This window comes from Urocitellus parryii, chromosome 4, assembly GCF_045843805.1.
Source record: "Urocitellus parryii isolate mUroPar1 chromosome 4, mUroPar1.hap1, whole genome shotgun sequence".
NCBI lineage: Eukaryota > Metazoa > Chordata > Mammalia > Rodentia > Sciuridae > Urocitellus > Urocitellus parryii.
In genome coordinates this window covers 36,723,041-36,750,707 of record NC_135534.1, presented here as the reverse complement: position 1 = coordinate 36,750,707, position 27,667 = coordinate 36,723,041, and the positions used below count along the sequence as shown (strand labels likewise).

The 27,667-nt window shown below is 33.8% G+C and overlaps 1 protein-coding gene across 2 annotated transcripts in view; it reads left to right on the top strand.

Annotated features, from left to right (window-relative positions):
- Nucleotides 1-27,667, top strand: part of Mettl15 (methyltransferase 15, mitochondrial 12S rRNA N4-cytidine) — a 224,093-nt gene that overhangs the window by 93,130 nt on the left and 103,296 nt on the right. The gene's annotated exons all lie outside the window — the stretch shown is intronic.

Genomic DNA, 27,667 nt, shown 5'->3' with positions numbered 1-27,667 from the left:
CTGTTTAGTGCTTTTGGTAGAATGGGTCTTTTGACAATATTAATTTTAATTTTGCCTATCCAAGAGCAATGTAGATGTTTCCATTTTCTAAGATCTTTAATTTCTTTCTTTAGCATTCGGTAATCTCCTTGTAGAGATATTTCACCTCTTTTGTTTAGTTGATTGCCAAGTATTTTATTTTATTGTTTTTTTTTGGGGGGGGGTAGTTTTTCTGGTTTCACTTTCAGCGGATTTGTCACTGATATACAGAAATGCCTTTAATTTATGGGTGTTGATTTTATATCCAGGTACTTCACTGAGTTCATTTATTAGTTTTAGGAGATTTCTGGCGGCATGTTTGGGGTCTTCTAGGTATGGATCAGTACATGTGCAAATAGTGATAATTTGAGTTTTTCTTTCCATGATAATATCCCTTTAATTTCTTTCATCTGTTGGATTGCTCTGGCTAGAGTTTCAAGAACTATGTTATATAGAAGGGGTGATAAAGGGCATCCCTGTCTTGTTCCAGTCTTTAGAGGGAATGCTTTCAATTTTTCTCCATTTAGAATGATGTTGGCCTGGGGCTTAGCATTGATAGCCTTTACAATGTTGAAGTATGTTACTGTTATCCTTAGTTTTTCAATCATTTTGAACATGAAGGGATGCTGTATTTTATTAAATGCTTTCTAGGCATCTATTGAGATGGTGATATGATTTTTATCTTTGAGTCTGTTGATGTGAGGAATTACATTTATTGATTTCCCTATATTGAACCAACTTTGCATTTCTGGAATGAATCTTCTTGATTGTGATATACTATCTTTTTGATATATTTTTGTATTCGATTTGCCAGAATTTTATTGAGAAATTTTGCATCTATATTCATTGGAGCTATTTGATCTGAAGTTTTCTTTCTTTGATGTGTCTTTCTCTGGTTTTGGAGTCAGGGTGATATTGGCCTTATAGAATGTGTTTGGAAGTGTTTCCTCTTTTTCTATTTCATTAAATAGTTTGAGAAGTATTGGTGTTAGTTTTTCTTTAAAGGTCTTATATAACTTGGCTGTGTATCCATCTGGTCCTTGGCTTTTCTTGGTTGGTAGTCTTCTGATGGTGTCCTCTATTTTCTTGCTTGAAATTGATCTAAATTGTTTATAACATCCTGATTTAGTTGAGGTATGTCATATGCCTCTACAAATTTGTCAATTCCTTCGATATTTTCTATTTTATGGGAGTACAAATTTTCAAAATAATTTTACTTATTTTCTGTGTTTCTGTAGTGTCTGTCATAATATTTCCTTTTTCATCATGGATGTTAGTAATTTGAGTTTTCTCTTTTCTTCTCTTTGTTAGCATGGCTAATGGTTTATCAATTTTATTTATTTTTTTCAAAGAACCAACTTTTTTTCCTGTCAGTTTTCTCAATTGTTACTTTTGGTTTAGTTTCATTGATTTTAGCTCTGATTTTAATTATTTCCTGTCTTCTATTGTTTTGGGGGTTGATTTGTTCTTCTCTTTCTAGGGTTTTAAGATGTAATGTTAAGTCATTTATTTGCTGACTTTTTCTTCTTTGAAGAAATGAACTTTCCTATTAGAACTTCCTTCACAGTGTCCCAGAGATTTCCATATGTTGTACCAGTGTTCTCATTTACCTCTAAGAATTTTTTAATCTCCTCCTTGATATCTTTTGGAACTCATTGTTCATTCAACAGCATGACCATTTTGTGTGGAAATGTAGTAATTTCCTCTTTTCATTTGTTTGTTCTCTTCTTAGTGTAAAACAGGGATTTAGGGATAAGGATATATAACTCAGTTGATTGAGTGCTTGGATTCAATTCCTAGAATCACAAAAATAAATAAGTAAGTAAGTAAATAAATAAATAAATATTCATCTTTTAAAAAAAACCCAATAGTTTATTCTAAAAATTTCATGTTCTTTATTTTGTCAAATATTAGTCAAAAAAACCAAACTAATATTTTCACAGAAAAAAATAGCAATTGATGGGAAGGAAGATTAAGTTTTTGGTTAACCCATTTTAACTTTTTCAGAAAAGATAAAGAATTGTTTAAAAACAAATTTTACCTCATTGCCTTTGAAGATTACCAGAAGGAAATACATTTAAATTGGAGCATATGGTTATTGGTTGATGTTGAATTTAATGGAAGATGAATGTTGGAAGACAATTTGTAAAAAACACATTTTTTTTATTCTGCCTTGAGTGACAATATGTATGCTATATACCATGTTTGAGCAAACAGACATGTACAAAGATAAAAATAAAATAATAACTGATTCCATTATTTCACTAAAATTTAAGCAGATTATACCAATCTAATAAGCTGTAATCCTGAACAGTTTAAGAAGATATGTTCACTGCGGTAAATTTATAATTTAAAATATAAAGAAAAAGTAAAGACACCCATAATTCTACCACGTTAGATATTCTAATCAGCATTGATGATTTTGTATATTTATTTATGCTGTAATTTTCAGTATATCATTGTATAAATATTGCTTTGAACTTTCTTAAAAGTCATTTTTATCATTTATATAAATATATAATTAAGATAGATATGTTTTTGTTTATATTTTCATTCAGAAATCTCTCATTTCTTTTTATCTTTTCTTGTATTTTATGCTTGCCTATTTTTTTACGTAATTGAAATTATGAATGCAGAAACATACTGAAAAGAAAATTAAAATAATTCATAGTATGGCTACCAACGTTAGTAATTTGGTTTATTTCTTTTTGATCACTTTGATTTTACATATTTATTTCAAAATTGGTTCATTTCTTTTTGATCACTTTGATTTTATATATTTATTTCAAATTTGATTCTATTTATACTTCAGCAGATTCTTATGTCACCAAATTATCTAAAAACACATAATTTTATTGGTTGTAGAATATTTCCATCATGTAATTATAATGTTGTTAGAAATTCTGATGTAGTCATCCATATTCACATTATTGGTATTTTCAATTTTTCTGTGCTATACTAATTTATATATTATATCTATAAACAACAGATATCAGATGAAAGTTGTGTATGCAAACCTGAGTATTTTTTTTAGAGGATAATTATATCAGGATATAGTTGTTCTTCCTGTGTTACCTTGTTTTATATTTTCTTATTTCTGTTTTATTGAAATTTTTTTGACTTTTAAAATTTATGTCATATATTTGCTTTCACCTTTTTTTAGTGATTTTAGTGACACCTTTTGTGTTTTAATTTATTATAGAGTGACTAGTATTTTTTAAATTTTATTTATTTATTTATTTATTTTAGAGCTTTATGGTTATATATAGTAGTTGGGTTTATCCCGATGAACTCATAAATGCATGGAAATCTAGAAAACTTTTAAACTTTTATAGTAAGAATGCAGAATCAAATAAGTTATTCAGTCAAACTCCTGTAAGGTGAAAATTAATACTCCTTCATTTTTTCAATTTTTTTCACCCTACTTCTTGACTTTTAAAATATCATCTTGGGTTTTAGATATTAATGTGTACCCTTATGAAAATTATTAGTTACCATTTTCACTTGATTATGGTGAATGATCTAATCAATGTATTGTTTAATTCAGTTTGATAGCATTTTATTGAAAATCTATGCTTCAATGTTATCAAGAATGTTGGCCTGTAATTCTGTTTTCTAGTCATGTCATTGTTTGGTATCAGGGTAATGCTAGCCTCTCTGATTTTTCTAGAAAATTTTGTTGAAATATGTTATTAGTTCTTCAGACTCTGCACTGTTGGTCTATTGAAATTTTCTGTTTCTTCTTGACTCAATCTTGGTAGAATGTATGTGTTTAGAAATTCATCCATTGCTTCAGGCTATCCAATTTGAGATAATGTAATTGTTTATAATAGCCTTATGATTTGTTTGCATTCCTTTGATGCCAGTTGTAATGTCTGCTTCACTCATTATAGTATTTATGTCTTTTCTCTGTTTTTTTTTTTTAAGGCTAGCTAAGTCTGTCAATTTTATCTTCTAAAAACCCAACTCTTAATTTCAATTATAATTTGAATTCTCTTTCTTGTCTCTTTAATACATTTGTGCTTGGATCTTTATTATTCTCTTCCTCTGCTAAGTTGTACTTAGTTTTCTTTTAATTTATTTCCTTGCAGTGTAATGTTGTTTATTTATGATTGTTCTCTAAATATAGATATTGATTGCTATAAACTTTCCTCTGGGAACTTCTTTTCCTACATCTTATAAGTTTTGGTGTGTGTCTTCTCACAAACAAAAAATTTGACTCAAGATAATTTTTGGTTTCCCCTTTAAGATTTTCACTGACCTATTGAATTTTTAGTAGTATGTTGTTTAATTCTATGTATTAGTGAATGTATTAAAATTTCTCCTAGTATTAGCTTTTAGTTTTTTACTGTTTTGGTCAATAAAGATGCTTAATATAATTTTCAACTTATTAAATTTGCTTAGACTTGTCTTTTGGTCTAACATATGATTTGTTCTTGAAAAATGTTCTGTATATCCTTGAAAGATTCTATATATGCTTGCTATTGAATAGAATATTCTTCATATGTTACATAAGGTTTTGTTTCTTAAGATTTTGTTCAAGTCCAATGTTTCTTCATTAGTTTATATTTAGATAAGTTGTGCAATATTAAAAGTGGTGTATTGAGGGGCTGGGGCAGAGACTCAGCGGTAGAGGGCTTGCCTACCATGTGTAAGGCACTGGGTTCGATCCTCAGCACCACAGAAAAATAAATAAATAAAAATAAATATATGTGTCCAACTACAACTTTAAAAAATGGTATATTGAAATTCCCCTACTATGTTTGTATTGTAACCTATCTCTCCTCTCATGTCCTTTAATATTTGATTTACCTACTTGTGCTTCACATTTGGGTACATATATATTTACAGTTGTTATATTCTTTTGATAAATTCACCCCCTATCATTATATAATATCCTTCTGCATTTCTTTTTATAGTTTTTGTCTTAACCTGATTTGTCTGAGTTTTCACTTCCCTGCTATACTGTGATTTCCATTTGCATGGAATATTTGTTTCTAATATTTGTTTCTGTCCTTAAGAGCGAAGTATGTGTCTTATAGATAGTATATATTTGGGTCTTGTGTCTTTTTTTTTTCATTCATTCACTTACTCTCTTTATATTGGATAATTTAATTCATTTACATTTAAGGAAAATATTTATAGATAAGACCTTTCTACTGCCATTTTGATAATTGTGTTCTGGTTTTGTGGATAATGTTTTCTTCCTCTTATTGTTAAACTTCATAGTTTGAAAATTTTCTGTATTGATATGCTTTGCATCATTTTTTATTTTCGTTTGGGCATCTCCTATAGATTTGTACTTTGTTGTTACACTAAAGCTTATATCAAACATCTTCCCTTAAAATACTCTAAGCTTAACAACTTAACTTTTACTTCACACAACTACTCTACATTCATAGCCCACTCTCCACATTTTATATTTTGATGTGTGAATTTACATCATTTTGCCATATTTATCCCAACAATCTTATTTTAACCACAGTTAATTTAAGTGATTTTGAATCCGTGTATTAGGGTTAAAATTTCATGCCATGATGGCAAACCTGGCATATTCTAAATATTTCTGTTACTTACATCATTATGTTCCCCCCCTTTTTTTTTTTTTGATGGTGATGATGATGTTTTTTTTTATTTATTTTTTTTTATTGGTTGTTCAAAACATTACAAAGCTCATGACTTATCATCTTTCATACATTTGATTCAAGTGAGTTATGAACTCCCATTTTTACCCCAAATACAAATTACAGAATCACATCAGTTACACATTCACATTTTTACATAATGCCATATTAGTGACTGTTGTATTCTGCTGCCTTTCCTGTCCCCTACTATCCCCCCTCCCTCCCCTCCCATCTTCCCTCTCTACCTCATCTGTTGTTGTTCACTTCTCTCCCTTGTTTTTCCCCCCTTTCCCCTCGCAACCTCTTATATGTCATTTCGTATAACGTTGAGGGTTTCCTTCCGTTTCCATGCAATTTCCCTTCTCTCTCCCTTTCCCTCCCACCACTCATCTCTGTTTAATGTTAATCTTTTCCTCATGCTCTTCCTCCCTACTCAGTTCTTAGTTGCTCTACTTAAATCAAAGAAGACATTTGGCATTTGTTTTTTAAGGATTGGCTAGCTTCACTTAGCATAATCTGCTCTAATGCCATCCATTTCCCTGCAAATTCCATGATTTTGTCATTTTTAGTGCTGCGTAATACTCCATTGTGTATAAATGCCACATTTTTTTTTTTATCCATTTGTCTATTGAAGGGCATCTAGGTTGGTTCCACAGTCTAGCTATTGGGAATTGTGCTGGTATGATCATTGATGTGGCAGTATCCCTATAGTATGCTCTTTTAAGGTCCTCAGGGAATAGTCCAAGAAGGGCGATAGCTGGATCAAATGGTTATTTGTTGTCTTATTGTCTAATTTTTTGAGTTCTTTGTATACTCTGGATATTAGGGCTCTATCTGAAGTGTGAAGAGTAAAAATTTGTTCCCATGATGTAGGCTCCCTATTTACCTCTCTTATTGTTTCTCTTGCTGAGAAAAAACTTTTCAGTTTAAGTAAGTTCCATTTGTTGATTCTTGTTATTAACTCTTGTGCTATGGGTGTCCTATTAAGGAATTTGGAGCCCGACCCCACAATATTCTATCAGGCGCAGAGTCTCTGATTTGATATCAAGCTCTTTGATCCATTTTGAGTTAACTTTTGTGCATGGCGAGAGAAAGGGGTTCAGCTTCATTTTGTTGCATATGGATTTCCCGTTTTCCCAGCACCATTTGTTCAAGATGCTATCCTTCCTCCATTGCATGCTTTTAGCCCCTTTATCAAATATAAGAAAGTTGTAATTTTGTGGATTGGTCTCTGTGTCCTCTATTCTGTACCATTGGTCCACCTGCCTGTTTTGGTACCAGTACCATGCTGTTTTTGTTACTATTGCTCTGTAGTACAGTTTGAAATCTGGTATCGCTATACCTCCAGATTCACACTTCCTGCTTAGAATTGCTTTTGCTATTCTGAGTCTTTTGTTTATCCATATGAATTTCATGATTGCTTTATTTGCTTCTACAAGAAATGCCGTTGGGATTTTGATTGGCATCGAATTAAACGTGTAGAGAACTTTGGGTAATATCACCATTTTGATGATGTTAGTTCTGCCTATCCATGAACAGGGTACATTTTTCCATCTTCTAAGATCTTCTATCTCTCTCTTTAGGGTTCTGTAGTTTTCATTGTATAAATCTTTCACCTCTTTTGTTAGGTTGATTCCCAAGTTTGTTTGTTGTTTTTTTTTTTTTTTTGAGGATATTGTGAATGGAGTGGTTTTACTCATTTCCATTTCAGAAGTTTTGTTGCTGATATACAGGAATGCCTTTGATTTATGCTTGTTGATTTTATATCCTGCCACTTTGCTTAATTCATTTATTAGTTCTAGCAGTTTCTTTGTAGACCCTTTTGGGTCTGTTAGATATATTATCATATCATCCGCAAATAGTGATAATTTAAGTTCTTCGTTTCCTAATTTTATGCCTTTAATTTCTTTTGTCTAACTGCTCTGGCTAGTATTTCAAGGACTAAATTGAATAGAAGTGGTGAGAGAGGGCATCCCTGTCTAGTTTCAGATTTTAGAGGGAATGCCTTCAGTTTTTCTCCATTTAGAATGATGCTAGCCTGAGGCTTAGCATATATAGCCTTTACAATGTTGAGGTAAGTTCCTGTTATCCCTAGTTTTTCTAGTGTTTTGAACATAAAGGGATGCTGTACTTTGTTGAATGCTTTTTCTACATCTATCGAGATGATCATATGGTTCTTATCTTTAAGTCTATTGATGTGGTGAATAACATTTATTGATTTCCGTATATTGAACCAGCCTTGCATCCCAGGGATGAATCCTACTTGATCATGGTGCACAATTTTTTTGATATGCTTTTGTATTTGATTCACCAGGATTTTATTGAGAATTTTTGCATCTAGGTTCATCAGAGATATTGGTCTGTAGTTTTCTTTCTTTGAGGTGTCTTTGTCTGGTTTCGGGATCAGGGTGATGTTGGCCTCATAGAATGAATTTGGAAGAGCTACTTCTTTTTCTATTTCTTGAAATAGCTTGAAAAGTATTGGTATTAATTCTTCTTTGAAGGTTTTGTAAAACTCTGCTGTATAACCATCCATTCCAGGGCTTTTCTTGGTTGGTAGTTTTTTGATGGCCTCTTCTATTTCTTCCTTTGTTATTGGTCTGTTTAAATTATGTGTGTCTTCCTGACTCAATCTGGGCAGATCATATGACTTAAGAAATTTATTGATATCTTCACTATCTTCTATTTTATTGGAATATAGGGTTTCAAAATACTTTCTAATTATCTTCTGTATTTCTGTAGTGTCTGTTGTGATATTGCTTTTTTCATCCCGTATGTTAGTAATTTGAGTCCTCTCTCTTCTTCTCTTCATTAGCATGGCTAAGGGTCTGTCGATCTTATTTATTTTTTCAAAGAACCAACTTTTAGTTTTATCAATTTTTTCAATGTTTTTTTTTTTTTCAATTTCGTTGATTTTCACTCTGATTTTAATTATTTCTTGTCTTCTACTACATTTGCTGTTGTTTTGCTCTTCCTTTTCTAGGGTTTTAAGATGTAGTGTGAGTTCATTTATTTGTTGGTTTTTTCTTTTTTTGAGGAATGAACTCCAGGAAATGAATTTCTCTCTTAAAACTGCTTTCATTGTGTCCCATAGATTCCGGTATGTTGTGTCTGTATTGTCATTTATCTCTAAGAATTTTTTTATTTCCTCCTTTATGTCTTCTGTAACCCATTGATCATTCAGTAACATATTGTTAATTTTCCAGGTGATGCATGATTTTTCCTTCTTTCTTTTATCATTGATTTCCAGTTTCATTCCATTATGGTCAGATATGGTGCATGGTATTATCTCCTCACCTTTATATTTACTGAGAGTCAACCTATGGCATAATATATGGTCTATCATTGAGTAGGATCCATGTGCTGCTGAGAAGAACACGTATCCACTTGATGATGGTTGATATATTCTATATATGTCGGTTAAGTCTAGGTTATTGATTGTGTTATTGAGTTCTATAGTTTCTTTATTCAGCTTTTTTCTAGAGGATCTGTCTAATGGCAAGAGCGGTGTGTTGAAGTCACCCATAATTATTGTGTTGTGGTCTGTTTGACTCTTGAACTTGAGGAGAGTTTGTTTTATGAATTTTGCAGCACCATTGTTTGGTGCATACAAATTGATAATTGTTATGTCTTGATGGTGGATGGTTCCTTTTTCACAGTATATAGTGTCCTTCTTTATCCCTTTTGATTAACTTAGGTTTGAAGTTGATTTTATTCAATATGAGTATGGCCACTCCTGCTTGCTTCCGAGGGCCATGTGAGTGGTATGATTTTTCCCAACCTTTCACCTTCAGCCTGTGTATGTCTTTTCCTATCATATGAGTCTCCTGAAGGCAGCATATTGTTGGATTTATTTTTTTGATCCAGGTTACTAGCCTATGTCTCCTGATTGGTGAGTTTAGGCCATTAACATTTAAGGTTACAATTGAGATATGATTTGTACTTCCAGTCATGCTTCTTTATTTATTTATTTTAGTTTCGCTAATTTTACTTTTTGGTTGTTTTCCTCCCCCTTTACTGAGATACCTCCCACTGTTAGTTTTGGGCGCTATATTTTAATTCCTCTTCTTGTAGTATTTTGCTCAAAATGCTTTGCAGTGCTGGTTTTCTGGCTGCGAATTCTTTTAGCTTTTGTTTATCATGAAATATTTTAATTTCATTTTCAAATCTGAAGCTTAATTTTGCTGGATACAGTATTCTTGGTTGGAATTCATTATTTTTTCAGCGTTTGAAATACATTGTTCCTGGATCTTCTTGCTTTCAAAGTCTGTGATGAAAAATTAGTCGTTAACCTAATTGGTTTACCCCTAAATGTAATCTGCCTCCTTTCTCTCGTAGCTTTTAATATTGTCACCTTGTTCTCTGTGTTGGCTATCTTCAATAATTATATGTCTTGGAGTTGGTCTATTACGGTTTTGGATGTTTGGCGTCCTGTAGGCTTCCAGGATTTGGCAATCCATTCCATTTTTCATCTCTGGGAAGTTTTTTAGGATTATTTCATTTACTAGGTTGTCCATTCCTTTGGTTTGAACCTCTATGCCTTCTTCTATCCCAATGACTCTCACGTTTGGTTTTTTTATGAGATCCCATATCTCTTGGATAGATTGCTCGTGAGATTTAAGCATCTTTTCTGTGTTGACTCTGTTCTTTTCAAGTTGATAAACTTTTTCTTCATTATCTGATGTTCTGACTTCTACTTGATCTAGTCTATTTGTAATATTCTTGTTAGAGTTTTTAATTTGGTTTATGGTTTCCTGCATTTCTAGGATTACTGTTTGTTGTTTTTTTAAATCTCTATCTCCTGGTAAAGCTCGTTCTTTGCAGTTTGAATTTGTTTGTTTAATTCGTTTTCAAAATATACTTTCATTGCTCGGACTTGCTGTCTCATGTCTTCTCTAATATTCCGTTCCATCTGAGTTAGGTATGCTTTGAGTTCTTTCCCTGTCCATGTTTCTGATGCTTCTAGGTCCTCTTGTAGATTTAAGTTGTCCTGCATTGTTTGTAATCCTTTTTTCCCTTGTTTTTTCATGTTGTTCACGTTACTTTCCAGCTCTGTTTGACTGCTGTGTAACTGCTTTCTCCTATGAATTTGTTTTGGCTTTGTATATCTCTGTTGTCTCTCCTTTGTGGTGGGAGATTATGCCTAGAAATGTTGTGCTTTATTGTACTTTAAAGCTGATTCATTCAATTCATAAAAGGCTTCCGGGTTCGGTATGCATATAGTGATTTGTTGTTTGTTCTTAGGACTTTATGTTTATGTTACGTGCTATGATGGTATGAGGGTTAGTATGTCTTGGCTACTTTAGAAGATTGCTCTACTGAAGGGGGATACTAACAGGCGATTGGATCAGGGTGTTGGTAGTAGCTAGGTATTTAGGAGCCCTATAGACAGCCTCTAGACATTCACCTATTTGCATTTAGACAATTACACGTAATGGAAGACGTAATGAAATTTGGGGGGTAGGGGAAGGAGGGTGCTCTTAAAAAGAAAGAAGGAGAGAGAGATTAGAGGAGAATGAAAAGAACAATAAATCTTGAAACGGGAAAGAAAGAAAGAAGGAAAGGGGGAGAAAGGAACAGAGAGAGAAGAAGAAAATAAAATTGAAGTCTTAGAGAACCATTTTCTTTTCTTCCAATAGTCGGAGCTGTGCCCTCTGAGCAGAGCTTATGCCCTCTACGTGCCGATAGCAATCCCTGCAAGGCGGCTCCTGGAAGACTCTCAGTCTTGTCAGTCCAGAGCTGTTTCACTTCTCCGGCCCTTCCCCCCCTTCCTCCTGTCAACCAGCCAGCCAGGTCCTGTTCACCAAAAGCGGTTCCCCTGAGATCTAGTTACACTTGCAGCCCCACCCCGCATCCCATTTAAGCCCCAGTGCTGTGGTAAACTGGTGACTGGTCGCTGGTGATATGGGGGTTTGGGGGTCGGGAATCCCCTCTGCTTCCCTACAGACACTCCCCTGGAGAGATCCCTGAGGTTTCCTGGCTGTTTGTATCTGGATGGGGTGGGAGTCACACAGCTGCTAAGTGGATTCTGCTGGGAAGGAATTCCGTCCGCCCTACTCCGATGATGTCACCTCTCTGCTATGGAGGGCCCCAAGCTCCTTGCCAGAGTGTCCAAAGGGAGGGGTGGGACTGGTCCATCCCCGGTTGGCCTCAGCTCCTGGCTCGCTATTTCATGAAGGCTTGGCTAAAGACCTCTTACTGCCAAGCTGCATCTGGTAGGCTAACCACCCAGTCACATTAGCTGCGGGCGGGTGGCCGGGCGGCCGGGCCGCTGCGCGGGAACCGCGGCTGGCGGATCTGGACCTCTGCATCTCGTGACGGGGATTCACTCGTCTGGGGCAAACTGTCACTTCTAAAAATCGTAGGAGCTCCTGGATGGTCTCTCTTCAGTGGAATTTTGCTAGGAGATTCTCCGCTGGTAGAATCTATGCGTCTTTCTGACCCCATCACTGAGGGGTATTGAAAGTGCTGCCTCTCCGCCTGCCACCATGTTGGATCCCCTTATTTTCCCCTTTTGTAAGTTTTATATTAATTTGCAAATTTGTTTCAGTTTAAAGAATGGAATTTCTTGTAACATAGGCCTAGGTGTGACAATCCTTTCATTTTTCTCTGTCTAGAAAAATTTTAATTTCTTCCTCATTTCTGAAAGACAGTTTTCCTGAGTAAACTACTCTTGATTGATAGTTTTCTTCAACAGTTAAATCATCCCACTTTCTCCTGGCCTAAGAGTTTCTGCTGAGAATTTCACTGATCATTGTATTTTGTTTTTATTTATTTATTTATTTATTGGGTATGACATATTTCTTATATTTTGATGATCTTAGAATTTGTATTTGATTTTGGATAGTTTCATTATTATCTGTGTTGGTGATCTCCTTTTGGATAAATTTAATTGTGGGTCTCTATACTTTCTGTACTATATATGGGCTTCTTTTCTCAGACTAAGGAACTGTGTGTGTGTGTTTGTGTGTGTAACTTCTTGTGCCATTCATGTATTGTCTCCCAAATTACATTTAATTTTTTTTAGCTGTACTTTCTTGATGTTTAGTGAATTTCTTAATTGAATTATTTTGAATTCTTTTTATATTATTTCATAGATTTCTCTTTCTTAGGGGTCCATCATTATAGCTTCATTAGTTTCTTTTGGAAGTGTTATAGTTTTCTGTCTCTTTTTGTAATCCTGTATTCTCTTGTTGGTGTTTACACATTTGAAAAGGCAGTCACCTTTTCTGGATTTCACCAGAGATATTGGCTGAGATAGATTTGTACTGAAGCTTATATGGAACATCTTCCTTTATAATACTTTAAGCTTGATTCTGGTTAGGCCAGCTGAACATGCCCTGTTATCCGTCAAGCCCATTCTGCTATCAGGCTGAGTGGTTTTAAGGGTATTACCAGTGTCTGCTCTGGGTAGGCCAGGCTAGTCCACAGGGTATATTCCCTGGCCATAAGGTTCAGTTATTTGAATTTAGCATTTATATAAGGTTTCAGGAGGAACTCTGAGTTTAGGTGGAATTGGATCAATGGACCATCTGCTATTCTTGGTAGAAATGCACAGTTTAGATTTGGCCCCTTCCTCAGATGGAATCTAGGTGTCCTCTTTAATACTGTGCACAGTAGTGATTAAACTCCCAGGCATAGCAGAACTAGTACCTGCTTTTTGTTGAAATTTAATGTGGTGGTTATTTTCCTCCCTGGAAGAGGTCTGAGAGTAAGCTCTTAGATTATAGAGGTGGGTACTGATTAAGTGTCCAGTTGTTGCAGACCTAGTTTATGCTATTTTTAAACTGTACTGCGCAGGTCTTGTCTGGGCAGGGCCCTGGTATAGTCTGATACTGGATTTGGAGGCTGGCCATCTGCAGATTTTAACCAGATAGTACTTCTCTCCTCTCCTGGTACTGACCAGCTCAGTTCTGTGAATGAACTGTTGTTAACTGGAATCTCTGATTGAGCACCACAAGTATATTGAAATGTCACCAAAAATCTGCACACTGGTTTTTGTAGGGTCTACCTTCTTGCTTTTTTTCTACTTGACCCCAGGTGGTATAGCTAGTAGTTTCTTGCTGTGTTCCCTGATTCTCATGAAGTGAGAATGTAGTAGACTTCCTGGGAAACATTCTGGAATGCTCTGGAACCTGAATATCTGCCTTATTGTTTCTCTTTTTCCACTGCAGAAACTGTAGGACCTGGTTGGAATACTGTGTGGCATTATTTCAACTCAGGGGAGAGGGAGGGGCTATAGGGTCAAAGCAAGACCAGCTCTCCTTCCCTTTAAATGCAATATTTGGTTCTGTGGAACAACATGGAACTTAGGCTTATTTTCTCATTTCGGAGTTTTTACCATGGTGTTTTTGTTTGCTCTGCCTTTCATCTTTTTTTTAAAGTTTGTTCCATAGTTCCGTCCCACAGGGGGTACCAGGGATTAAACTCAACCAATGAGCCACATCATCAGCCATATTTTGTATTTTATTTAGAGACAGGATCTCACTGAGTTGCTTAACACCTCGCTTTTGCTGAGGCTGGCTTTGAACTCTCAATCCTCTTACCTTAGCCTCCTGAGCTTCTGAGATTCCAGGTGTGCACCACTGTGCCCGATCATTTAATTTGGGAGTTAAGAGTATGATGATATAATCTATTCTAAATCATGTGATTTATTCTAATTTGTATACTCTATTCTCTAGCATTTGAAGTTTAACATTCACCTTCTCTGCCTGTTGAACTGCTGTTGTTTTTTAATCAAATTAATACAGAAACAGACAAGTCTAGATTTCATGGCTTCAGATTTGTTGTTTGTGTTCTTTCAACCACACTAAACTATTATACTAGAAGCAATTTAGTAATTTTCTCTTTCAGAGCTAGGTCTCAAAACTAGGCATTTGACTCTTGGGCCAGCATAAAAAACACATAAAAGAATATACTATCTTGCCAGGCATGGTGGCATATGCCTATAATCCCAGCAACTTGAGAAGCTGAGGCAGAATTGCAAGTTTTGGGCCAGCCTCGGCAACTTAGCAAGACCCCAAGCAATTTAATGAGAACCTTTCTCAAAGTAGAAAATGAAAAGTGTTAGTATGTAGCTCAGTGGTAAGGGGTATATGGGTTCAATCCCCAGTACTTAAAAAAAAAAAAGAAAAAGAAAAAGAAAGAAAAGAATAGAAATAAAGAATATACTATCTTAAAACTTTATCCACCTAAATTTTAGACTCTCTTATTCTCACTAACCATAGGATGTCAGTTCAGCTATGCACATCAAAGTGGAAGAATTTTCATAAATATACACAATCATAAAAAAAGACAACTTGGAAAAATTTAATAGACCTTTTTGAACTATTGATGATGGTCTATCACTTTTTCACTATTTTTGATAACAAAGATTACTAAAACAGGATGTTTATTTTTCCCTTAATATTATTAAATATATAACAGTTTTTGCCGCAGTCTGGCTGGGCACAAAATCACGAGCCACTCACAACCTTGTAGATTCAAACAGCAATTCTTTATTCCCGAACTCACACCGGCACTCTACACGCATGTTCTGGGGAAATCCACACTTCCACTGGGCTCTGCATCCCAAAATACTCTCTGAATCCCGCGAGAACTCAACAGGAACTCAAGGAGCGGGCAGTCACCTGAGGCAGCAGGATACGCCCTATTCCCAGCAGGGTCCACCTTAAACCTGGAACTGCCCTAAACCCAAGGAGCAGGATACTCCCTATTCCCAGCAGGATACACCCTAAATCTGGACCCACCCTAATCTAGCAGGATCCTCCCTAAACCCTGATCCACCCTGGTCCTTGAGCAGGGTCACCTTACTCAAACAAACCCATTTCCACAATGGAGAGTCCTCCCTTTAAGCAACATGGGGTAGGCTGACAAGGAAATTGCCATGTGTCATTCTTACTTAGCTATGGCTCTCAGCATGTTTAGAGGATTTCAGCTTTGCAAGATGCAGTTTTTTTTCTTTTTTTTTTTTGTAGAGATAAAAGTACTTCACTCTTGTTTGTCAAACATAATTTCAAAACTTGTGGAATATATATTTATTCCATAAACATGTATCATACTAATTTTTAGCAATCTGCTAGTTCTTGAGAGTTCAGGAGGGATGTAGTCCATGTATTCACAAAGGTTACAATGTAAGCTGAAAATAGATAGGAAATAGATAATTTCACAATTAATTATTACAGTTATCATCATGTCTATTAATGAGTACAGTATGTTTTAGAGCAATACAAAATCAGAATCTAATCTGGTCTAGAATGTCTAGAAGATTTCTAGAGTGTGTGAAAGATGAATTATTGTTAGCTCAGTAAAGGAGAGATGGATGGTAGGGTGAGATAGAACATTTGTAGTAATAAGAAATGAACATTCAAAGATTTTTAGCAGGGAAGAGAATGGTATTTAAGGAACTTTAAAATGGGCTAGGATAATGAATGATAGAGGTTAGATCATATAGAACCTTGTTGACAACTTTGTACTTAAGAGTGGTGGGAGGGCACCAATATATTAGTGAGGATGTGGGGAAAAAGGTACTCTCATGTGTTGTTGTTGGGATTACAAATTGTTGTAACCACACTGGAAAGCAGTATGGAAATTCCTAAAAAACCAGGAATGAAACTACCATTTGACCTAGTTATCCCACTCCTTGGTATATATCCAAAGAATTTAATATCAGCATACTACAGTAATGCAGCCACATCAGTGTTTATATCAGAACAATTCAGAATACCTACACTATGAAGCCAACCTAGGTGTTCTTCAACAGAAGAATAGTTAGAAGAAAAAACAGTATATGTACACAATGTAATATTACACAGGCATAAAGAAGAATGAAATTATGACATTTTCTGGTAAATGGATGGAACTGGAGACTATCATGCTAAGACAGTCCCCAAAAACCAAAGGCCAAATGTTTTCTCTTGATACATGAAAGCTAACCCACAGTAAGGGAGAAGGGATTTTAAAAAAGTTTGATGGAGTTAACAAAGAGGAGGGGTGGGGTATAGGAAAAGGAAAGACAGTGGAATAAATCTGACATAAGTTTCCTATGTACATATATGAATACCACAGTGAATCTCACCATCATGTACATTCACAAGAAATTAATTTTAAAAAATGACTATGGGTGAATGGCAGAAAGATCATTAGAGGGAAGGGAGCAGGAGGTGGAATTAAGGGGAAGGGAAGAAGAGGTTCTTGAGTCAGAATTAAAATAAGATATGTTCCATGCTTTTATAATTGTGTCAAAATGAATTCTACTATCATGTATAACTAATAAGAACCAAGAAGTTTTCTAAAAAGTATTTGAAACAGAGACCTGATATCATACATACATTTTAAAGACAGTATTCTGGCTGTAGAGTAAAGTTGGAGGAAATCAAATTTGGAATAGATTCTCACACAGAAAAAGGACTTAGAAGGTTAAGAATTGCCACTTTATGTGGAAGCTTATGATCGTTGGGCCTAGATTTTCTTTTCCTGATTATCCTATCAGAAATTCTACTTTGCTTTATTGATCTCTGGCTTTCTATTTTAATAGGATTCTGAAATATTTAAAAATGCTTTCAAAGTTAGAATTATTTTCTACATCTACAAGTTAAATTGAAGTTAATATTATGACATTAAATTTTGTAAGACCATTAAAATATTCTCACCAATCTGACTTGACCAAAATAAGGAAAGAGACAAAGAGTTCAACCCAACCATATTCCCAATTTCTGTAGAGTATTTATATTCTCTCAGAGGATTTTCAGTACTTTTCAGCCAGAATCTGTTTGACTCCTTGTTCCTACTCTCTTGTGTGTGGTATTATCTTGGACAAATGCATTCATTTACTGGGTTAATGAGCCCAGAACTAGTCATACTAAACTATTTCCTTATGTGTAATTAGCAGTAGGAGTCTTTCACTTCTAATTCCGACTTGTCAGATTTACTCTCTGACCTCTTCTTTTCTTTCTTTATCATATAACTCTGGAGTTGAACTACTTTTTGAATTCCAGCTCTGCCATTTACTCAGTGAATAAGTTACTCCTCTTTTTCTCAGTTTCCTCATCTTTAAAATGGGGATAATAGTAACCTATCTACCAGAAATATTGTAAGAATTTGGCTTAGAATAGTGTGTAGTATATCCTTTTAATAAGTCATGAAATTATTTTGTTGTCAATCAGCATTTGATGAAATGAAATTAAAATATGAATATCAAAATACATCATGTATAGTTCCTAATGAAACAATTATATATGTACATATACATATGTATGTATACACTATATGTACATATGTATAATTATAAACTGTGATGTTATGTGTTCTATGGGATTGTAGTTATACCATATTTCTGACTATGTGTCTCCATTAAAATTTTTTCAAAACCATTATCCTATGGCTATACTAAATATCCACTGTATAAAAAGTGTTCATTCAAGACAGAAACTGTGTCTAACACATGTCTAAATGTGTTCTAACACATTCGACCTAAACCTAGTCTTGAGTTTTGGCATATATATGGGAGACAGAAGCATTTGTTTATGGTTCAAACCAAGCAGAAACTAGTGTCATCGATGGAAGACTTTTTCTAGGATCCTCTCAGTTTGCTTAGAGGAATTTTAGCCCCTGAGAACGTCATCCCTTGACTTATACTTCATTTTACTATGAATGAGACAGAATGTGAAATATAGATACTATGAAAAAAGGATGCATAGTTGGGGAATGTTAAGTTTCACATAAAAATGAAGAGCTAGTGTCTGCACTTCAAGCCTTTATCTAATACATAAAATAATTACAGTTGTTCCTGACTTGGGAAATTAATTGGAGCTTGAAGAAGGGATGATGCATGGTCTCAGAAAGCTACCACATCCCTAGTTTATCATAAAAATTGCTCTTTTCAGCTTTCCAGGCTGACCGTCAGGTTTCTGAATTTCTGCCAGATGTGCTGGATAGGCTCCATCTGCCTCTTTGTCTTCCCTCTGCCCTTTGCTACATTGATCTGTAATCCTGGAAGATGACTTTAAGAGTATCAACATGTTTCCTTGTCCTCTGTCTCATGGTTGCATTTGGCAAATATAAAGCACTGGAAGGAAAGCAAAGGGCAGAGGAGACTGAGGTCAGCGTATGTGTTCACAGTGGCCACATTCTTTGAAGATCACTGTTCATAGGCCTCTCCTGACAGAAGTAGTTCTGGCTTTGGGGCATTTCAGAAATGGCTCTTGGCCTCTTAACTTCAGGTACCTCTTCATCCCTTTTTGACTCTCCTAAGTTCATTCACACCTTTGAAAATTCTTTCTTTTTAAAACTTTCCAGTTACCCTGCTTGAATCTCCCTCTTACCCTTTGTTAGAAACTTCACAGATTCACAAAATCTCCACACCTTTTTGTTTTTTTTTTTTAATCTCTTACTGGATTCCTTCCCCTTTGAACTCATCTGGATCTAGGTTATTTAAAGTCCCAATAGGTAAAGAAGCAGTTTAGATTTTAGAAACAGTCCTGTTTGGGAGTCCTAATTGTCTTTTTCTAGCTGTGTGTGTGTGTGTTTGTACTGAGGATTGAACATAATTGGGCTACATCTCCAGCCTTTTTAATTTTATTTTACTTTATTTATTTTGAGACAGTATCTCACTAAGTTGCTTAGGACCTCTTAAGTTGCTGAGAGGTTGGCCTCAAATTTATAAACCTTCTGCCTCAACTTTCAGAGTTACTGTTATTATAGACATGTATGACCATGCCTTGCTCTCACTGTCCTATTTTAGATAAGTAACTTAACCTTTTTGAGATTGTATTCTCATCATTAACATGAGGTACTATTAATACTTACCTCATAGTGTGTTATGACAATTATGATTATATAAATTTAGCGTAAATTATGTTATAGTTATCATGTTACAATAAATATTATGTGATAATTATGATACAATGCATATTCATATTTATAATTGTTCATGTCATTTTACTAACAGTTTGGTAAAGTACATTTATATACACTAGGATAATGTTCAGCCATTACTTCCTGTTCTTACCTGCTTGATTTGTTAATATGTACAGATAGTCACTCTGAGATTTGGGGTCCCTGGCACTGCATTTAACTCCTCTTACCTTGCAGTGTTCTGGCATCTACTTTTTGTTACAGACTTTCTTTCCCATGGTCGGTATAAATAATGAAGACTGTGCTTATACTCTGGTTTGAATATTGGTGTGCCCCCAAATTTTTATGTTAGAAACTAATAGTATTCAAAGGTAGAACCTTTTACAAAATGATTAAATTATGAGGGCAGCATTCTCACAAAAGGGATTAGTGCCCTTATAAAAAAAGGTTGAAGAGAGCTGCCTTGCCCTTCTTCCATTTGAGGATACAGCCTTCAGCCCATACTGCCATGTTAAGGTGTAGTGAGAGTCTCCCTCTTAAGAAAATATGCCTTCACCAGAAATGGAATCTGCTGGCACCTAATCTTGGACTTTCTAGCCTGCAGAACTGTGAGAGATCAAAAACTGAATCTGTTGGCACCTAATCTTGGATGTCCTAGCCCCCAGAATTGTGAGAGATCAATTTCTGTTGTTACAAGTTTTCCAGTGTATTTTCTTAAAAATAGCTTGATGGTCTGAGACAGCTTACCACAATTCCAAAAACTGCTCTACTAAGCTATATTGTTCTCTTCTTTTTTCTTCTAGAATTACTTTTTATTAGTTTTAGTTCCTCCATCAATTCTTAACTTCAGATCAAAATACTATTTTATCAATGTTAGTAACCAATCGGAAATTCTTTCCTATGTGTCTCCTGTTTTTTCACTTTCTTTTTCTATAAGTGTATGCTGCTAGCTTTCCGGAATCTACTTTTTCCTCATTAAAGCATATTGAATTTTCCAGGGTTTAATTTTTAGCTCTTTTATTGTGAAGCCTGAAATTTGTAGAAAGCTGATCACTGAGTTATCATTATTACCTGTAGACTTAAATTTGTGTTGCTAATTATTTACCTTATTACTGACACTATTCTGTCTTTATTTCAGATAAAACTCTTGTTTTTGTTTTCCGACAAATAAAAATGTAACCATAGACCTTTGTATTAACTCCTGTACAACTGTTACCAAGTAGTGTTACAGATTTATTCTTAGAATATTTGGCTTTAAAGTTTACAGAACTGAAAAAAGTTTGTAAAACTGACTCATGGAAGGTAACTTGTGTATTTGAAATGTAAATGATATTTATATTATCTATGAAAAAATGAATTACCTCTTAACAAACTTGAGATAATCCATTTTTATTGCCTACGTCATTTGAACATATCCATATGGTACAGTATAAGAATAGCAGCTTGTTCAGTACTAGAATAACTATACCTAGAAAGACTTTATTTTATTTTATCTTGGGTAAATAATATATAATTAAAGACATTTTATTACATGTAAAAATTTTAGTAGAGCTCTTTATGTTTTAGCTTCTAAGATATTAAAAGACTGAAAACAATAGTTGTATTTTCTCTAATGTCATAAGCTAATTAAATCAAAATGATATTTTCATAATTACATGTATAATCTTCCTGTTCTCTCCATTCCCATTTTTTGCCTTTATTTAAAGTAAAAATGAAACCAATAGGTGCTGGATTGGATCATCTGCTTTAGTATTTTATTCTTTTTTCCTGAGTTAATACGGTGTACAGTCTAAGTTTAATGCATAATTCAGTGTCCATTGTGGTGCCTACTGTGTATGAGGAAATATACTTGGCATGGAGAATATCCAAATGCCCAAGAAAAGGTCTCTGAATAAGACAGAGCTTATCTAATAAATAGGTAAACCTCTACAAAATCAGACAGGTAAATCTCCTATCTGGGAAATATTAAACATTTTATAAACTAAAATTATATTTGGAATATATATTCGCATTTTATCTGTTAGCATTGTTACTCATTTAATTCGATGCAAGAAACTATTTAGGGGCAAATATTAGACTACATGCTGGGATTATAGCTGAATAAAAAATCTATATAATCCCTTCTTAGTCTATCAGGAAAGAGATATTAAACCAGTATTTATAATAAATAAATCTTAGGGCCCAGAATTATTAAGATATTAAGGAAAAATGTTTTTATGACATGAAAAAAGTAGCTCTGTTCTTTAAATAAAATAGCATTACAGCAAATAATCATGAAAGGAAGATCACTTTTTAAATATGACATGTTATGTACATGTGTTATACAATTAAAATAATAAAGAGATGTCACTAATCAAGTTAAGGTATCACTAATCAGATTAAAACTCAGTGATTTCTACACAAATACACTTTTCTCTGTGGCAAAATGCTTATAGCTTTCCAGTGATGCAGAATAGTTTTCAGAATGAAGCTGAACTTTTGCTTATCACAGGAGGCTTTTGAGGATCTGGCTGGCCTTTTCTCTAGACTCATATGAATTCATATTAGTCTCCTTATACCCATTATGTAATATTAAACTAATTTTACATTAAACCATAATGTTTTATCTACTATTAATATATATATATATATATATATTTGATTTGCCTGAACTCTGGAAAGTTATTTACTTACGAAAGACTAAGATTATGCCCCCTAGGAAATCAACCAAATACACTTTGACTCAATGTCCCTCCTCCATTCCCTATCACAACTTATGCAACCTTTATTAAAGCTCTTACATTATCCTGTTGTTTTGCTTCCATCTATTATCTGTTATTCAGAGTATGACTATGTCTTAGTTGACTTCACCCTTCAAAACTTTGTACAGTCCCTAGCATATAGTAGATATTTGATTACTATTGTAAGGATGCCTAGATAAATGGGTAAAGATTTTCCATTTTCTATATCAAATGTTAAGAAGGAGTAGAAATTAGATGTTATATACTAAGTTTATCTTTTTTAAAAAAATATTCGTTCTAATTAGTTATACATGACAGCAGAATGGTATTTCCATTAATTGTACACAAATGTAGCATAGCTTTTCATTTCTCTGGTAGTATACAATGTGGAGTTGCAACATATGTGCAGTCATACATGTAATGATGTCTGTCTCATTCCACTATCTTTCCTACCCGCATGGAAGTTTATCTTGCTTACTCTTTCTCAATGTAAACAGAAGCCCTCTAAGTCTTCAAACCACTGTTTAAAATAATATTTAAAAGCCAAACCCAGGTTCTAGAAAAAATGAGGGGTTAACTGCAGGTTCAATTTCTCTCTGAATATTTAATTAGAACTATTGTGTGATAAACTCTAGTTAGATATAGTATACATTCCAGTGAGCTTAAAGTCTAGTCTATACTACCAGTATTTACTATTTTATGATAAACTAGTTAACTACTATTGTTTCCACTTAAGATCTTATATCAAAGGAACCTATAAACAAATAAAAATAACAAAAAGATGTTTAGATACTTTATATTATAAAGAAATTTTATTTCAGTCTCCAGGAATGCTAGTCTGATTTCTTTTCATTGAATCTGACATATTCAGAATTAGGATATCAAACTCCTATAGATAAAATTTATCATTTCTTTCAAAGAAAAATAGTCACTAGTATATGACATTCAGTTATTGTATAATAATTAAAGAGATTATGATTCACAGAATAATTTATGAATTGCCTTTTTAAAATTAACACTTATTTTGTATTTTGGAGCCTTTTCTCTCCTATAAACAAGTATGTTAAAAGAAACATTATGTGCAATGTGTAGGCTTCCTGTAGGATTTTCTGCACTAATACTTTGTAATGATATTGGCTAATTGCTAGATTTGAGGCACCTTTCTAACCTGCTCCTCTGGTCCCTTGTCCTCCTCCTCCTTTTTTTGTGGGTGTGAAAGGGTTTATTTGTAAGAAATATTGCTACTGACAGAATTTTATCTTTTTCTCCTGGAATCTCAACAGCAATTCCCATGTTATAGGCATCCCCAGAAATCTCCTCAAAGAATTTCCACCCACATTCTGAATATATAACAGGGCTTGACCCATTTTTTCCCTTATTAATGTAGCAGCATATGCATCATGGGGGAAAACAGAAAAAAGAGCTAGTTTAAGCTTGGTATTTAAAAAATCTATTTACCTGTGTGCAAGGAATTGAAGCAGAAATAAAAATTAGTCTTTATTTCTTATGATACCCTTAATTATTACAAGCTGAATTATTCTTAAATTTATACATTAACAAATCACTTCTGATTAAATGAATATGGTTTTGAGTAACCCAAAATATATATTTATATTCTCAAATGCAATTAATGTAAATGCTAAAAGTAGAGCACATTATAAGTCAAAATTTCTCCTTTGTAACTGATTTTTAAGCTAGTATTTATTGGTTAAATTGCATCTATACTAATAATTTATTGAAGACTAAACCTTTCAATGGTAATACTGATAGAATTCTTTAGGGATACTCAAAATTATCATAACAGATAATGGAAAATTATTTTAATTTTGTTCTTGTAAATGACTGTGTTCCAATGTTAAATTTCTTTATCCATATAAACCATAATATTTTTTCCTTCACTGTATATAACATCCAAATACTATATATATATATATATATATATATATATATAGAGAGAGAGAGAGAGAGAGAGAGAGAGAGACATGTATGCATATACACATTGTATATATGTATATAATTCATTGCATTTTGACAATTCATTTTTATAAGTAATTACTATTTACCCCAAATGAGAATATAAGTACCATTAGAATAAAAATGTTTTTTCTTTCACTGATATAGGTCATGATGATATATAATATCAGTGTTTGCATAAATTATATATGTTTATATAATTGCGTATATCCACATATATACATATAAATACATATATACATACATATATTCATATCCAGAGTCTAAGCACAAACACTGCCATTGATCTACACCCCTGATGACTCTCAGATTTTTATCTGCTGCCTTTTACATCTAATTGCTTAGTTAACATTTCCACTTAGCTGGCTAATAGAAATCTCAGATATAATATGTCCAAACAAAGCTCTTGATTATGTCCTTAAAACCTGTGTTGCCCTTGTTTTATTTAGTCAGCAGCTTTGCTGCTGTGACCGAAAGACCTGACAAGAAATATTTTATAGGAGGAAAAATTTATTTGGGGACTCACAGTTTCAGAGATCTCAATCCATAGATAGATGACTCTATTCCTTAGGTTTGAGTTGAGACAGACCTTCAGGGCAGAAGGGCTTGGTGCAGAAGAAAGCAGCTCGGGACATCACAGGAGGGAGGAAAGAGTGTGAGCTTGCCCATGCTCAACAAGAAAATATATACTCCAAAGACACGCCCTCATGGACTCACCTCCTCTATGTTACCACCTAGTTAATCCCTATCAGGGGATTAATTCACTGATTATGTTAAGACTCTCATAACCTAGTCATTTCACCTCATAACTTTCTTGCATTGTCTCACACAAGAGCTTTTGAGGGACACTTCATATCTAAACCACAACAGCCCTGAACCCAGCCAATCTCTTAAGAGTGATTATAGTTTTCTATTTGCTCAAAGTAAAATAAATAGAAATTGAAATTGAAGGATACTGTTTCATATGTGAGTACAGTTCTATATGGTTGCTCTGTTCATGCTCATCAAAATATAGATAGAATCTGATCCTTGTATACTACCTTAACAATATTAACCTGGTCTAGACCACCATCATCTATTACCTAGTGTCTTTGCCTCTCAACTTGTCTCATTACTTTTGCCATTAAAATATCTATATAAGTCTGTTCTAAGAACTGGGATAAGTTATCCTTTTTAAAAACAAATTAGATATGTCAAGTCTTCTGTTTAATGCACTCTGCTTTTTTACTCCATATTAGCCTCAGTAGCCTCCTGGCCTAGGGTCTAGCCTTTGAATATTCTGACCGTGCTTCTATCTCTAAGCTGTTTCCTCTTCACAGAGGTTCTGTGGCCCATTCCTTCATTTCTTTCTTGTTTAAATGGCCTTTTTCCAGACTTTTTTACATTAGTAGCAAAATTTCATCTCAGCCTGTTTTATAAGTTCTTACCCTTTGCTTATATATTTTTATTCTATGGCATTGTCACATTTTGACATTCTTAGTAATTAGTGTAATTAATAATTACAACTTTACTTTGTTTACCCCAATAAGAATGTATGTACCATTAGAGTAGGAATGTTTTTTCTGTTGCAGATAGAGGTCAAATTCTGTTATAAGAATAGCAGACTGGTACTATCTGGCAGTATCAATACACTTTTATTTATTAAAGGAGTAAAGGAATCAATCAATCAATACAATACAAGTAAAATAACAAAAGAGATGCCTATGATTTATTGCATTATCAATAATACAATTACTAAGACTGTTTTTTTTTTAATGGATTCTTGCTGTTGTGCAGGGAGCCCTTAAACTCCTAGACCCAAGGAATCCTCTTTCTCAGCCTCTTGAGTACCTGCAACCAAAGACATACCCAGATACAAATATTCTTTAAATAAAGTTGACCTGAAATACTTGACTCTTCATAGACTTCAGTTCATTTATATTACAGCTAAGTAAATTCATGCATTTACATATTAATTAATTTATTCAACAAGTATAGGTTAAATATTGTGTGAAGATCTCCTAGAAGTTGTTCATAAACATTTGCTAAGTGAAAAGAATACTTCATTGAGGTAATGTGAAATTATATACTATATTCTGCAAAAAATTTACAGTAGTTAAGAATTTTAATATAGATTTTAAATACATATTAAACTGTGAAGCAACAGTAATAATAATAATACCTTTAATTCTGATCAAAATGCAACAATTTCATTTGTTCATTGCAATCCTATTCCCGTTTTTGAGATTAAGAAAGAGATCCATTCTCATACAGCAAATCATTTGTTCTCTGGCATTAAAACCTAAAGTTTATGTGCAAGAGCTTAGTGTTTGTTTTAGTATAGTACACTCTCTCTTTAAACAATTCTTCTACGTTGACATATTGACATATATTTTAACTTCTGAGTTTTTCAGCATTTAACTTGACTCAGTCCTCCTTAACTGATTTTTTATTTTTTAAATCAGAAGTTAAAAGATTTTAAGAAGATGGGAAATATAGATGAGAAAGCAAAGGAAAAAAGATATAGCCAAGTTTTGGGAATAAATGGTGAACCCTGATAATTGACTTATGTTCCAAACTTTCAAAACAAAAAAGAAAACCAAATGAAATTATTTATCAAGGTTTGATTGATTGTTAGAAAATTAAAGATGTATTTTTAAAGAGCTAATAATATTTCTCAAAATAAATGAAATACTCTGGAAACATTTTTTGAAATACCACTTATTCTAGAAAAAAATGTATTCAGTATATATCTGTTGAATGCCTCCAATGTGCCTAGCACTTTTCTTCGTGCTTGTGATAATCAGTGAAGAAATCAGACAAAAATATGCCTCTCTGAGAATTAACCTCAATAGAGTTGAACCCACAGTAAACACAGTAAATAAATTTTCAATATGTGAGAAAGTGATATCTGCTATGGAAAACAGAGTAGAGCAAAGGTAACTGTGAATGTGTGAAAAGGATATGTAAACAGAACTGGTTTTAGTTTTCAATATAGGATAGACAAGGTCTCATTAAAAATAGAACATTTCAGTGAAGACTTGGAAGAGATTAAAAGTTAGCATGGGATGGATCTCGAGATAGCATTAAGGCTGACGAAAAGCCAGGGTAGCATGAAGGCACAAAATCTGGTGTGTTCACACATCTGGTGTGTTCAAGGAAGTCAGAGACATCCATGTGGAGAGTACAAAATGAGCAAGTAAGAGTGTTAGAGCATGAAATTATGTCAGAAAGTTAATGAATGGGAAGGGAATGGTCATGCTAAGATGACAATTCATGCAGAATTTTGTAGGCCATTGAAAGAATTTTGGTTTTCATTCTAAATGAAATGGGAAGTCGCTGCAGAGTTTTGAGTAGAGGATTGACTGACATTGCCTGACATGTTTTAAAGCATTAACTCTGGCTGCTATGTTGAGAATACTCTCAAGGGGCTAAGAGCAGAAGCAGAGAAGCTAGAAATAGTGGCCATTAAAATAATATCAGTAAAACACTCTGTTT